The 13,513-nt window shown below is 38.6% G+C and overlaps 1 pseudogene; it reads left to right on the forward strand.

Annotated features, from left to right (window-relative positions):
• Positions 1–7,087, forward strand: part of LOC127579617 (merlin-like) — a 97,523-nt pseudogene extending 90,436 nt beyond the window's left edge.
• Positions 7,088–13,513: the final 6,426 nt, after the last annotated feature.

A 13,513-nucleotide genomic window follows, 5' to 3' on the forward strand; every position in this document is an offset into this window, starting at 1 on the left:
CTTGCTTGTTTTGGGAGCCTGGTGTCAATATGGCCTGACCATCAGAGCTGGTTGAGTGTTTAGGGATATTGGCCTTCAACAAGATACTGACGTTCGTTCACCCATCCTGCTAATGGCTTTGGTCAATCTTGTATAGACACTGTTATTGGTACTTGTGCAGTGCTTTGAGTTACCTACTGTAGGTTGTCAATGTCTCCAAAGCATATCAGAAGGCAGGCATAATTGCTGCTCCATGGGCCATGAGCTTGGTGTTAGGTTTGAGGTTTTGCTCTTGGAATGCTTTTTCTCACAGCAAACTGGAGATCCTAGTGACTTTCATTGTTGATGTTTGCCTTCACTGACAGGTGACTTCTGAGAAATGGAAATTGATCTATGTTTTCCAAGATGCCTTTGTAATTTTGATTGTCTGTGGTGATGTTGTGTGGCAGGGCAGATTGGTAGAGGTCGCTTGTATTCCAAATGGTTAGTGAAAGACCTATCTTCATACACTCTTCAGTGAAGATCATCAAAGGTGATCTGAAAACATGCTCATACACAAGTACCATCTGCACACTGTAATGCCATGGCCGAAATTGGTGTGATCTGGGTTTTGAAGTGAAGATTATGAAGGGTGAAAAGTTTCCTCTTCAATGTGTAGATTAACCTCACTCAATTGGGCAGCTTGTTGGAGGTGCAGTGCGGAAGATTGTAAAGAAAGTGGGTGCATGATCCAGCCTTGTTTGACATCAGACTGTACTGGGATTAGTTTGTGGTGAACTCATTGTTTAGCATTGCAGCTTGCAGTTCATTATGTAGCAGGATTTTTCATAATCCCTTTTTGACAGTAACCAGTAAAGCCAATGTACTGTGGTTGTTGCTGCTTCTTACATTTTTCATGGATTTCAGTGAAGAACTGGAGGACGAACCCCTGTGAAGCAGGCAATGCCAGCAATAATGAGAAGGGGCATCAGTGTGTCAGTTTAAAATTCACTTCCCTGGAGTTTTTCTGCGCTGAAAGCCACTGGTGGATTACAAAAAAATCCTATTAATTTTTCCACAGCAAACTTCAAATAATGGCAGATGAGCCAGAGCACAATTGATCAAGATCATGCCAATATCTAAATTAGGAGTCAGAAGGGAATACTTAGCCACTTGAGCCTGCTCCGCTATTCAATAAGGACATGGCTGATTTGACTGTAACCTCAAGTCCACATTCCTGTCTATATGCAGTACTTTTTCACCCTGTGTTTATGCAGTGTCTAATTACCTTTACCTGCCACCATCCTTTGAGGAAGCAAGTTCTAAAGACAGATGACCCCTTAAGAGGAGGAAAAAGTATTTTCTCTGTGTCCTAGATGGGCGATCCCTTATTTTTAAACAGTAATCCTTGGTTGTAGATTATCTCACATGAAGAAGCACTGTTTTCATATCCTTTCTGCCAAGATTATTCAGGTGTTATTGTGTTTCAGTCAGGTTTCCTCTCCCAAACTTAAGTGGATGCAAGCCTGGCCGGTTCAACCTTTCCTCATTCATTCCAGGTGTCAGTCCTCTGAACCACCTCTGAACTGCTTCCAGTGCATTTACATCCATCCTTAAATAAGTAGACTATTACTGTACACAGTATTCCAGTTTGATCTCACCAATGCTCTCTAGCTGAAGCATAACTGAAGCAGACCTTTGTGTTCAATTCCCCTCCACAAATAAACAATAACATTGGTAACTTTCTTAATTATTTGCTGTACTTGCAATCTAGCCTTTTGCAGATCAAGCATTAGAACATCCAGATCCTGTCACTCACCATTTAGTTAATACTTCATATCTCTTGCCAAAGTGGACAATTTCACTTTTTCCCATATTTTCTGCATTTACTAGGTCTGTGTCCACTTTCTTAACATCCGTTTCCCATTGTAGCCTCCTTTTGTCCTCCAAAATTTGTTTTCTTGTTTATCTGTGTCAGCAAATTTAGCAATCATACCTTTGTCTTTATCCAAATTGTGAAAAGTCAAGGCCCCAGAACCAATCCATGTGGCACACCACTTGTATATTGCCAACCAGAAAAAGACCCATGTTTGCCCATGCGGTTTCCTCTTGGCCAGCAAATCTATGGAAGCCTGTATATCATCTCCTATACCATGAGCTTTTATTTTCTAAAATAACCTTCGTTGCAGCAAATTATTAAATGCCTTCTGGAAATCTACATATAGTGAATGCACTAGTTACCTTGATCCAGAACACTTGCTACTTCTGTAAGTAACTTTGTTTTGAATGTTGATCAACCTGTAACATTGATTAGTGAGCCTTGGTCACATCGATTTTACAAAAAAACATCTTCAGTTGGCTGGCTAATGATTTGATTGAATCATGAATGCAGTAAAGGTGAAATGAGCTGAAAATTTCTATGGCACAGAACTGCTAATACCTTGACCGCTATTAGTTTTGGATTAGTTTGATATCTGATTGGCTGATTTAGCATTAAGAGTTTACAAAATGAGCAAGTCCTGTTCTCTAAGTCAGGAATTAGACCTGGATCTAATTTCTCATTAACTTCATTGCCCTTCATATCTATATATGATTGTGCGAAACAGTTTTCTTTAACATCTGTCAAAACTGCTGACTCAATTTTACACAGGATTCTGTGTGGCTACTTACTTGTATACAGCTATTATGTTTCTTTTGTCTGAATGTTATGGAACTACATATTTTGTTATTGAAAATATCACAATTCTAATATGAAATGTATAAAGTGGATATTAGAAATAGTTGTTTAATTACAAAAATATCACAATATTACAATTTGAACTGGGAAGTGCTGTCTAACGTGCAATAAAATGTCCTCAGACCATGAAGGGAACAGGCCATTTCAGAAATTGTACTGAATAATGAGGGAAATTTAGATAACTTTAATAGTACATGAGGATTTATTGTGTTCATAATATTATCAAGTTCAACATAGTATTTGTAGAGAAGAAACGTACAACAGTCACCACAACTCTAGATATTGCTGAGGCTGACTTTCATGCTGTGAGATGGAGACTGTCTGCAATAAGCTGTGAAATCTGTTAATGGGTAAAATAACAAGATTAGTGTGGGTTGTTTAAAGAAAGGATTTATGATATAGGATCTATTTAAATGTCAAAGGGGCAAGAGGACCACTTGCCACTTACCTATGGATGACTAAAAAGATAAAAGGCTAAAAGTGAAAGGGGAAAAAAGGGTTCAAAAAGATATTGATGTTGATAAATACTGGAGATACAGAAAACAACAAAAGATGACAAAATAGATGGTAAGAGATACAAAAAAAAGTATGAGAAGAGAGTTACAAGAGATGAAAAATCAACAACTGTTTTGCAATTATTTTAGAAAAAGACAGTGGTTAGAATTAACCTGGGCTCCATTCCAGGGAAAGTAATATTGAATTGGGGATGAACTCACCAAAATTAAAGTGAACAAAATAACAGTTGTGTGAAAAATAATGGCACTGAAGTGCGACAAATTCCTAGGACCAAATAATTTTCATCTTGGGATAGAGTTTTAAAAGATATAGATGAGAACATTGTGTGTGGGCTATCTATAATTTGAAAAACTTCTCTTGATTTGCTAGTCATTCCCTTAGATTAGAAAATTTTGCATGTCACTATGCTATTTAAGAAAACTTGGTAAGAGTAATCAGAATTATTGAGCATTTTGCAGCCATCAATTTTCAGAAATTACTGGGTTACAGTGATTACACATTGCATTTACAGCTTATCAGAGAGAATCTGTCAGAATTTGTAAAGGGTAGTTCAAGCTTAATGAAGCTGACTGAAATTTTTGAAGAGATGACCTAAATAGCAAGCAGTGGAATACCTACTGATACTATTTAAACAGCCTTTCAGAAGTCATTTGAGAAAGTCTCTCATGAGACTTTTACTCATGTTGAAGCTTATGGAATTGAAGGCATAGATTAACCTGGTTAGGAAATAGGCAGATTGTCAGGAGAGTGAATTAATGGGTAGGTACTCAAATTGCCAGGATGTGACTAGTGGCATCTCACAATGATCTGTGTTTTAGTACAATTGTTCATCATGTTTATTAACAACTTGGAAGCAGGGATAGAAAACTATATATCAGTTCTATCAATGACACTCATCTATGTGACATTGTAGCCTGTGCTAACAGTAGCATTACATTACAAAAGACATTAATAAATCAAGCAAGTGCCCATTATGGCAAAGGAATTGCATTGTTGGCAAATGTGAAGTAATCAACTCTGGATTTGAAAAGTTCTCAGTTCTGCCCTTTTTTAAAAGTACTTGAGGTCATAAGATACTTACAGAGATGTATACTTACATCATTAACATGTCTTGGATTTGTGTAGAAATGCTAATTAGATACTGGCTTTTAGAGCTGGAGAACCATGATACAAGTTACACGACAACAGTGCAAGCGACAGGTTGGTATTGGAATAGTGTGAGTACCACAGGGAAACACTCAACAGGAAGGATACATTGTCCTTGGAGGGAATATAGTGTGGATGTACCAGAATGATATCTGGATTTTGAAGTTTAAATTACAAATTGTGCAAATTAGGTTTGTACATCCTTGTATTAAGCCAAAGGGGAAGATTTGATCAGACACTTGCAGGCTGCCGCCAGAACACTTTACGCAAAAGATGCATTTCACTGTGTGTTTCGATGTACATGTGACTAATACAGAAATCTTGTCTTGTCTTGAATGATAAAGCTTCTCCTTTTCCAGACAGTTTTTTTTTGCTGGTTATGGAGTTCATGTCCAGAGGCTATGATTTAAACTTTAGAACCAGTTTTTTTTGGAAACAAATTAGGAAACACTTCTACACCCATGTTTGACAAGGGCAATTGAAATTAGTAAATTTAAACCTTAATTTAACATTTAACATAAAAATCTATCAATAGTATTAAGGGATATGGAGTTAGGCCACGGGCCATCTGTGATTTCATTGAGTGGTAGAAGAGGTGGAAGGGTTACGTAGTCAACACGGGTTCTCGTATTCCTAACCATGGGAAAGAATTGATTCTGATATAAAGATGGAAAAGCTGCTCGGCACTATTCACAACATATACATTGCTGTGAACGTGCAGACATTTATAGAGTAAATCGAAACAAAAATGAAACATGCCTTGAGGGAAAATGGTGAAACATGTAATTGATTGCACAAATCAGGGGCTACATTTTGTAGCCTGTGAATGCTGTAAACTGCACGTTCCACTGCCGCCTTTCCATATTTCACTTGCATGAAAGGTGAGAGAAGAACTTGTGCTTAAACAATTCATTTTTAAAAACACTAAGTTGTAATGTAAGTTAATACTTCCCATTGTGTAATTTAAATTTTGAATATGAGTAAAATTAGAATCTTGCAAATTTCCTCAGAGGATTCCTCAGTTCCAAGTTCTCTTCCTAAAATTTATAGAGTTGTAGAGAGAGAGAGCCTAGAAACGGGTCTGTTAGCCCACTGAGTCTGTGCCAGTCGTCAATCACCCATTTACTCCAATCCTACGTTAATCCCAATTTTTATTCTCCCTATATTGTCATCAATGTGCCATAAAGAAAATGCATTGAAGTTACTTGCAAAGGCTATTCCAACAGAACCTCCAAAACTCATCACCATAATCTCCAAGAACGCAAAGGACAGCAGGGATGTGGAAACACCAGGTTCCTCTCTGTTGCACACCATCCTGACTTGGATTATATGTTGCCATTCCTTCATTTTTACTCATCTAAATGTTGAGCATTGTGGGAAAAACTTCACCTGAAGGACCTCAGCAATTCCAGAAGGCAGTTTACCACTATCGTCCCAATAGCAATAAGGAATAAGCATTAAATGCTGGCCTTCCCAAGGATACTTGCAGGGTGAAAAATGAACTTTAGAAAAATTCCTGGACAATATGCAATTCTCCCCTTGTAATCTCTTTCCCTCTATCTTGCTCAGCTATTCACTTTTAATGTAGGGGAATGGATAGATGAGCTCTGTCCACTATTTCCATTCACTTCCCCACAACACTGGCCAAGATTGGGAATCAAGTTGAGTGGGATATTAAACCTACAGTCTCTCTCTCTCTTTACTTAATGTGTTAGCCTCATAATATGACATATTTTGTGATCTAGAAAAATAGGAAGTCAGAAGTGTGGGGAAAAAATATGTTAAATTTTTGAAGAAAAATGAAAAAGCTTGCATTTTTTTTGTTGCATCCTTCTTGATCTTTGGCTGTCTCAACTCGAAACACCAACAATTTCTTTCCTCCTACAGATGTTGCTTGACCCGAGTTCCTCCAGCAGATTTTGTTGCTCAAGCATTTTGGAATGTTCAATGAAGTTCATTTGACGTTTGGTCACTATGCTAAATAGGAAATGAGACAGACAATTTAAATAAAACAAACTTCCACAAATAATGCAGTAACAATGAGATAATCAGTTCTTTCAGTGATAAAACAGAGGGATAATATGGGATCTTTTATACATCTTCCTGATGGAGTAGACAGCAACCGAATTAAATATACCATCCAAAAGAAGATTCCCCAACAATGGAACACTCCCTCAATGATACATTGGAGTATCAGTTCTTATGGCATGCCTTTGGAGTGGGAGTTGAAAGTTCTGCAAGAGTACTGCAATGGAGCTGGGGGTGATCCTTTTAGATGGCAAAATGACCCAATGAAAAGTATTTGGTTCGAAATGTTATCTTGGTTTTCTTTCCATGGAGGCATTCTGACCTGCTGAGTATTTTCAGCATTTTATTGTACGTGAAGCTTATACTGTTGATACTTGTGTGTGTTGTTTGCTTTTGTTTTGATTTCATTGTTATTTACCTGCTATATATTTGATTACATTGCTTGCAGTTGTTACTGTAAGTGTAGAGATACTGCTCTAGAAAGATACATTATCACTGAATACTGATATCTTCTCATCAAACACTTACAGAATTGAGTACATGGAGAAGAGTAGACATCTCCAAGAACAATTAAATGAACTGAAGACTGAAATCGAAGCACTGAAGCTAAAAGAGCAGGAAACTCCTTTGGATGTCATACACAATGAGAATATAAATACAGAGGAAAAACAAGTGCAATACTTTGCAAAAGGTATAAATTGAACTTTTTTCCCCCTTATAACAACATTGCACAACTGAGAGGGCACTGAAGGCACAATTCATTTTCTTTGCTAGTGTTTTCTTTGTAGTACATCTTTTTAAGATTGCAGCAGAATGTGTGATGGTGTGTGTCATGAATGAATTAAAATACCATTGCTTCCATCCATACATAATCCTTTATGGTGGCTTTAGGAGTACCAAAACAATTGTTTAATCACTGCTGGTTTGAAGATTGACTTAAAAAAAAAGTTGGCTGAAAGGTTACTGATGTGATCTGGGTACTGAGTATAAAAAGAGGGTTATCTTCTAATTGTGTTGACGTGTGGCTAAGACCATGGAGAAGGAGGTCAGCAAAGCCCAAAGTCTGTCAAATTGGCTACTTGCTGATATTCTCCACAGTCACTGTTGCCTTCATTAAACAAACATAAAATTTACTGATAGCTGCATTTTGCACCTTGATGCTGTAATGCTTGCAAAATCATCAAAGATTTAACTTTTGTGCTTCAAATTGCCAGTTTATATTAGTTTCTTTTGTCAAAAGGGTTCTTTCCCAGATTTTTCTTCTAATAATTTTATCACTTGTGTTAAAATCACAAACATAATTTTGTCATGTTAATTTTACTGTAGAAATGGTAAAGGAGTCATTGCATGATCTTTCTCAGGTGCATAATCAAAACACCACCAATTTGAGAAAGCGGCTTATATAGCATTATGTTTGATGAATTAGTGATGCAGTGATTATTGAGAACACATATCAACCCTGTGTCATAAAAGAGAGAGTGCTTGCAGGGAGTAAGTTAATGATTAATTATCAATGAGAACTCCCAATATATAACTTCGGGATCTTTGCAGAAATTAGTGGGTGAAAAGTATACTATAATTATGTTGATGTATTTTCCATAAAGCAAAAGTGGAAAGGTCCTCTGAACATTTACCAGCTGCATTGTGATATTGTAAAGGATAATCAGTGGTTTGAACTTGCTGTAACTTAACTCAGTATTTTTAATTATTAATTCTGCTATAATTCCAAGGCAGAAATCTTGATTTCTTTTTTCACTTATGTTATCAGAAGGTGGTCAAGATACTTCATCATTAACAAAATAGAGAGGTCTTTGAACTAGCCATTGCTAGTGTTATTTAGTGCATTTCATTCCTGTTCCATACTTCCAATAACATTAGTTGTGTAATTGTCCTGTCATTTTTTTTATCTTGACATGGCTTCAAGGTTGTTCCATTGCACATCCAAATACAAAAACATTCTACATTATCAACTTGCTAATTCAGTTGTACAGTGAATTCAGACCAATACCTGTGTTGGTGAATTTATTATTCATAAACCCAAGTGAAGAAATGTGGTCTTTAATGCAGGGTATCACCAATGATTTAAAAAAAATGTAGAGTATAACTTGTGCATCAAGGTGCAACGTTTAAGTGACGATTTATATCAGAGAATGCAAATATTGCAACCTACCCATTTATTTTGCATTTGTTAAATACACTTTTTCTTCAGCATACAGGTTTTTCAAAACCATGTCTGACCAAGTGATAAAAACCAACAGATGGATAAAGGGTGATTTTACAAAATCATACTTCCAGCAGAGCTTCCCCTGCTAGGATTACATATTGGGAACTTGCAGGTGCACTCACTTTCTGTTTGTTTTCAACAATTAATTTTATCAATGTGGGCCACACACCATTCCCAATATGTGCTCTTAGCAGTTTAGTCTCTGCTGGATAATTGTGAAGTTTTCCTTATAATGTCGGGGCAGCAATGAGTCCTTCCCAATTAAAAAGGCAGTGAAAATGCATCCAACAAAGTTTAGCCTGTAGTTTCCCTTTCTATGAAACTTTTAAAGAGGCACAATATGCAAGGCTGCTTTACGTTAAAGAAGCGGTGAGTACTGCAATTAATCATAAATGTTTTTTTCTGCATGTCTGCTATATAATCAGTATTAATTCAAAGTAGAAAGATCTTTGTGCTGTTACTGTGTTTTCCATGTTGACATCTTGTCTTTCAAATGTACCAAATGGATTTTAATATGTTGTGAACAAACCTCCCAAATCTAACAAAATAATTGAAATTCAAAGATATGTAAGCAGTGATGTTTGATTTTTGGATACATCTAAAATAGTTATTTACATAATTTGGTAATTTCCTAGTTAAAATTTATTGGGCATTTATAGCAGTTGCCATCATGTTATGTAACCACAGAACATGACCTTAAACATTCCGACACAGTAGATGGTGAAAGGTCATTGATCTTTTGTGACTGTTTATGGAAGATTATGGCAAACATGAGTTAATAGAATCCGCTAAGTCTCGGGTGCTTCAGGTGCCGAGATGGGATACTGTGGCCCTCTGCTCTGGCACTCAAGAGAAAGTTTGCAATAAGACTCTATTTATTCTTTGGTTTCCAACTGCCTTCTCATGGCGCCCACTTCCCTAAAACACAAAGCCCTTATTTAAAATAAAATCGCTCAGTTATTAGTGAGCATGTAATGGCATTGCATCTAATTTGCAGATCAGCAAAGAAAAATTCTGCTTAACTTATGATAAACTTTAGTCATCTTTTTACTTGCTCAATGTGCTCCATAATCTGAAATGAATTGGCTAGCAATGGCAGTTTTTGTCATAACTTGTATTAAATCTGTGATAAAGCAGAATAGCTTAACTGATCATTTTGTACGCACTGACCATACATGAGCAAGATCTCTTGTTGGCTCCTGGTCTGTGTTTAGGTATGTTGATTCTGCTAACGGGTGGTATTACGTAGACTTCGTAACATTAAATTCCTGGTTCATGAAATGCATGCCAGGAGGGAGCTCTTGTTTGCCAGAAAGAGGACGTGAAACTTGGCAGAGTTTGAAGGAAGGAAGTGGCTGGAGTTCTGTTCTCCAGGACTGAGAATCCCATGGAACAATACTAGATTTATTTCATGATCTCACAAAATGCGTCAAGCTGAGTTGCACCCCACCAAGAGTACTATTCATTTATACAGTGTTACAGACTCAGTGAAAGTCCCTTTAAGATAGAGTGTGTGTGTGTGTGTGTGTGTGTGTGTGTGTGTGGGGCGTGCTTACGTCAACAGAAGATAAAGGACGTAATGATGTTGTTGAAGAGGTCAGTCGAAGGAAGAGAGAGAAAAAAGGGAGAGAGACACTAGCCTGCTAGTGTTCTCTATCGATGGATGAGAAACAATAACTGTGTCTGCCACTGAAGTCCATGTATGGAAATTGGATGTAATCCGGTGGAGTTCACTTTGTTGCTGACCTGTAGAAGGAAACAGGTATTTGTGTGGACGACCAAGATTCGGATGCTTTTCGGGGTGAGGAAGTCACTACCGAGTAAACACTGAAGTGTCGTTTGGGTTCCATCGTGGATCATTTGGACTTCGTAATTACTCTCTCTATGTTTCTCTACATCTACGTCTTATCTTCAGACAACGGTGGTTGTTGAAGAAGCCTTTGCTCATGTTTCACCTTATGGCTTGCAGAACTGAACTTTAAGAACCATTCCTGAACTTGGAGTTTGGGACTTTGCCACACACATATGAAGAGTTTAGTTTTTGGGGTTAATGTTCAAGGTTTAACATTTTTGAATTCTAACATACTAACATTTTTACTTCTATTTTTCATATTATCATAAGTAGTGATTAATAAAATAGTTTTTAACACTGAATCATGCTCAGTGTGTTTCTTTTGTTGCTGGTTTGTGACAAAATACACACTTACCAAGACTATCATAGACTCTCATACTCATACAAACTGTTAATCTTCAAGCTGCTATTCTATGCATACTCCTATATACTTCGGCCTTTCCTAAACCACCTACCACCCTCTTCTCACCATTGACATACTAACTCCTTCACTCCCATGCGGAGGTTAAGCCTACAAAGGGAGAATACTGAAAAGATTACTCAAATGGCTGCCTCCTGAGCTTAATCCTAGATGGTGAGAAATGAGAAAGAGGCCACATGCACAACTGGAGAGAGCCCCTTCAGCGGTTCTCCTGACAGGGGAAGACCAACCATCTCCTCTTGGTGGATGAGGAAGGTAGCTCAGTGGCAGTGCAGCTGTGTCAGAGCTCTGGCAACCCAGGTTCGACTGACTTCTGGTGCTGTCTGTGTGTACTTTGTACATTCTGCCTTTGACCTGGTGCGGTTTCTCTCTGGTCTTCCTGTTTCCTCTTCCATCCAAAAGAAATGATGGTTGTTAATGAATTGTTTGCTGTAAATTGACCCCAGTTGTGTGTGGGTGGTAAGAGAGTTGAGGAGATAATGGGCACATGCGAAAGAGAATAGGTCACACAGAAGTAAATGGGGGCCATGTATTGATGAGAATGCCCTGAGAGCTGGCATAGAATTGATGGGCTGAATGGCCTCCTATATCATAAGGAAATTATGGTTGGAGGGAGACGCAAGAGACCGCAGATGATGGAATCAGGAACAAAGCACAAACTGGAGGGACTCTGCGGGTCGAACAGCATCTGTGGAGCCAAAGGAATGGTTGACATTTCAAGTCGAGACCCTGCATCAGGTTCTCACTGAAATAAAAGTATTCAAAATCATTACTCCATAAGTCAAGTGCTGGTATGACCTCTCTGAAGCAGTGGTAAGCAGCAAATTAGGAAACATGCCAGAGATATTCTGTGGCCTCTTGGATTGATCTTTATTGAGGAAACTGAGAGTCAGTGTAACCTTGATCTCCACAGAAAGTCTTTCCACAGAATGTCACAGATCTCAGCGATGACAGTCTTGGAAAACCTGAGCCACCAATGTATTGTTCATCTGAGAGGGACGGGTTGGATGTGGTGTCACTGAAGACTGTCTGGCTCTTTTGATGATTGACATGTTTGTGCCTCCTGCCCCAAGGTTCTGAACTAACCAGGCCATAATAATGAAGTACTGCCAGCTGAGTGACTACATGGAATGAACATTTCAGCAGCTGTTCAATTAGCATCCAAAATAAACAGGCTGTATAGTATCCAGATTTCGGGCAAGTGTTTAGTTGTACATTTCACATTAATATTCTGTAGCTGCTAACCAATGTAACTACTTCCACAGGGCAGAGGAAGACATTAAAGGCTTTTTCCTCTGTTTTGAACAGACCTATTGAACTATTATGGGAAATTATAGTCATTATATACTATTTTTGGAAAGCCAGTTATTGCAGTAAAAAGCTTTTGACAATCTAGTGATCACTTTAGACAGCCATGCAGACTGAAACACGCTCGCTAATCGGTTCATGAATTTATATTGTGTAATGTTGACAATCGCAGTAGTAGGATCCTTGAAGATGATGCAGTTTGAATCATTAACTCAGTGCAGCAAATGTTAAAGTTACAAGGAAAATATTGTATATATCCCCCGCCCCCAACCCCACCAAGAAGAACATGTGATTTTAGTGTGTTATTAACCCACACTGGTTTATTTGTGTGCTAATAGTATGTTATATTTGTGTTAGCTGCAAAAGGGGACCTGATTCTGAGTTGCAAGTGCTACTTAAAGGCAGAATACACCCCTTAAAGGTAGGTGAATGATGGCTGCAAGGGAGTTTCCTCAGATCAATCTAGGCAATGATACTTTAAGAATTCCATATGTAGATGAGGGAGTGATTGTCAAAGTTTTCAGAGTGCTTGCCGCCCAGTAGCCACCATCTGACTTGCTGTCAAACTCTACATGCAGAGGACTACTGCAGACTGAAGGACTTGTAGCGGTTGCAACCGCGAAATAAAACAAGACGCTAGTCGGAGGATTGTCGAACAGAAGTGGTTTATTTTCCCTCCTTGCGCGGGCCCTTTAAGGGAGACTGTTCCCGCCCAAAACAACCGGCAATGACGTAAGTCCTACGTCATCAAGACTTTCCCGCGCGCGTGTTCTCCCCGTCGCTCGGAAAGACGAGGCCCGCTGCCATCTTGGGCCTCATTGCTCCGACGCCGCGCGACCTGACTGCCGAGCCGGTTCGCCCGACTAAACGGCGAGTCGCCACAGACTCATGATTACTTCCAGGATAATAGCATTTCACCTGTTTGATTTGCAGCTTGTAGTTGCATACTAGCTACTCACTGAGAGAGCAGATTCCCTTTCAGTTCTTGAAAACTGATGATTTCAGTTAAGCTTTATTTAAGACTTTAAGATACCTACGATCAATGCAAACCATTGTGTTTTCTCTGCCTGCTTGTCTTTGGCAGCAGCCAATGGGATGAAGTTGTCTCCACATACACAGTGCCCTCCGCAAATGCAGCAGTGCACTACAGCTCTCAGATGTTGCTTTGATCTTCAGCAGCGTTCTTGGAGAAGACTGATGCATAAAAGTTAAGAGTCATGGTCACTAAGATCTAAGTAACGTCTTGGATCTGGCAGTGCACTGCTGAATTTGAGGAGGGCACTCACAATGCCGTCCGTGTCCTAGTTTAATGTTTTATTTAGC

The sequence above is a fragment of the Pristis pectinata genome, chromosome 17 (assembly GCF_009764475.1).
Source record: "Pristis pectinata isolate sPriPec2 chromosome 17, sPriPec2.1.pri, whole genome shotgun sequence".
Taxonomy (NCBI): domain Eukaryota; kingdom Metazoa; phylum Chordata; class Chondrichthyes; order Rhinopristiformes; family Pristidae; genus Pristis; species Pristis pectinata.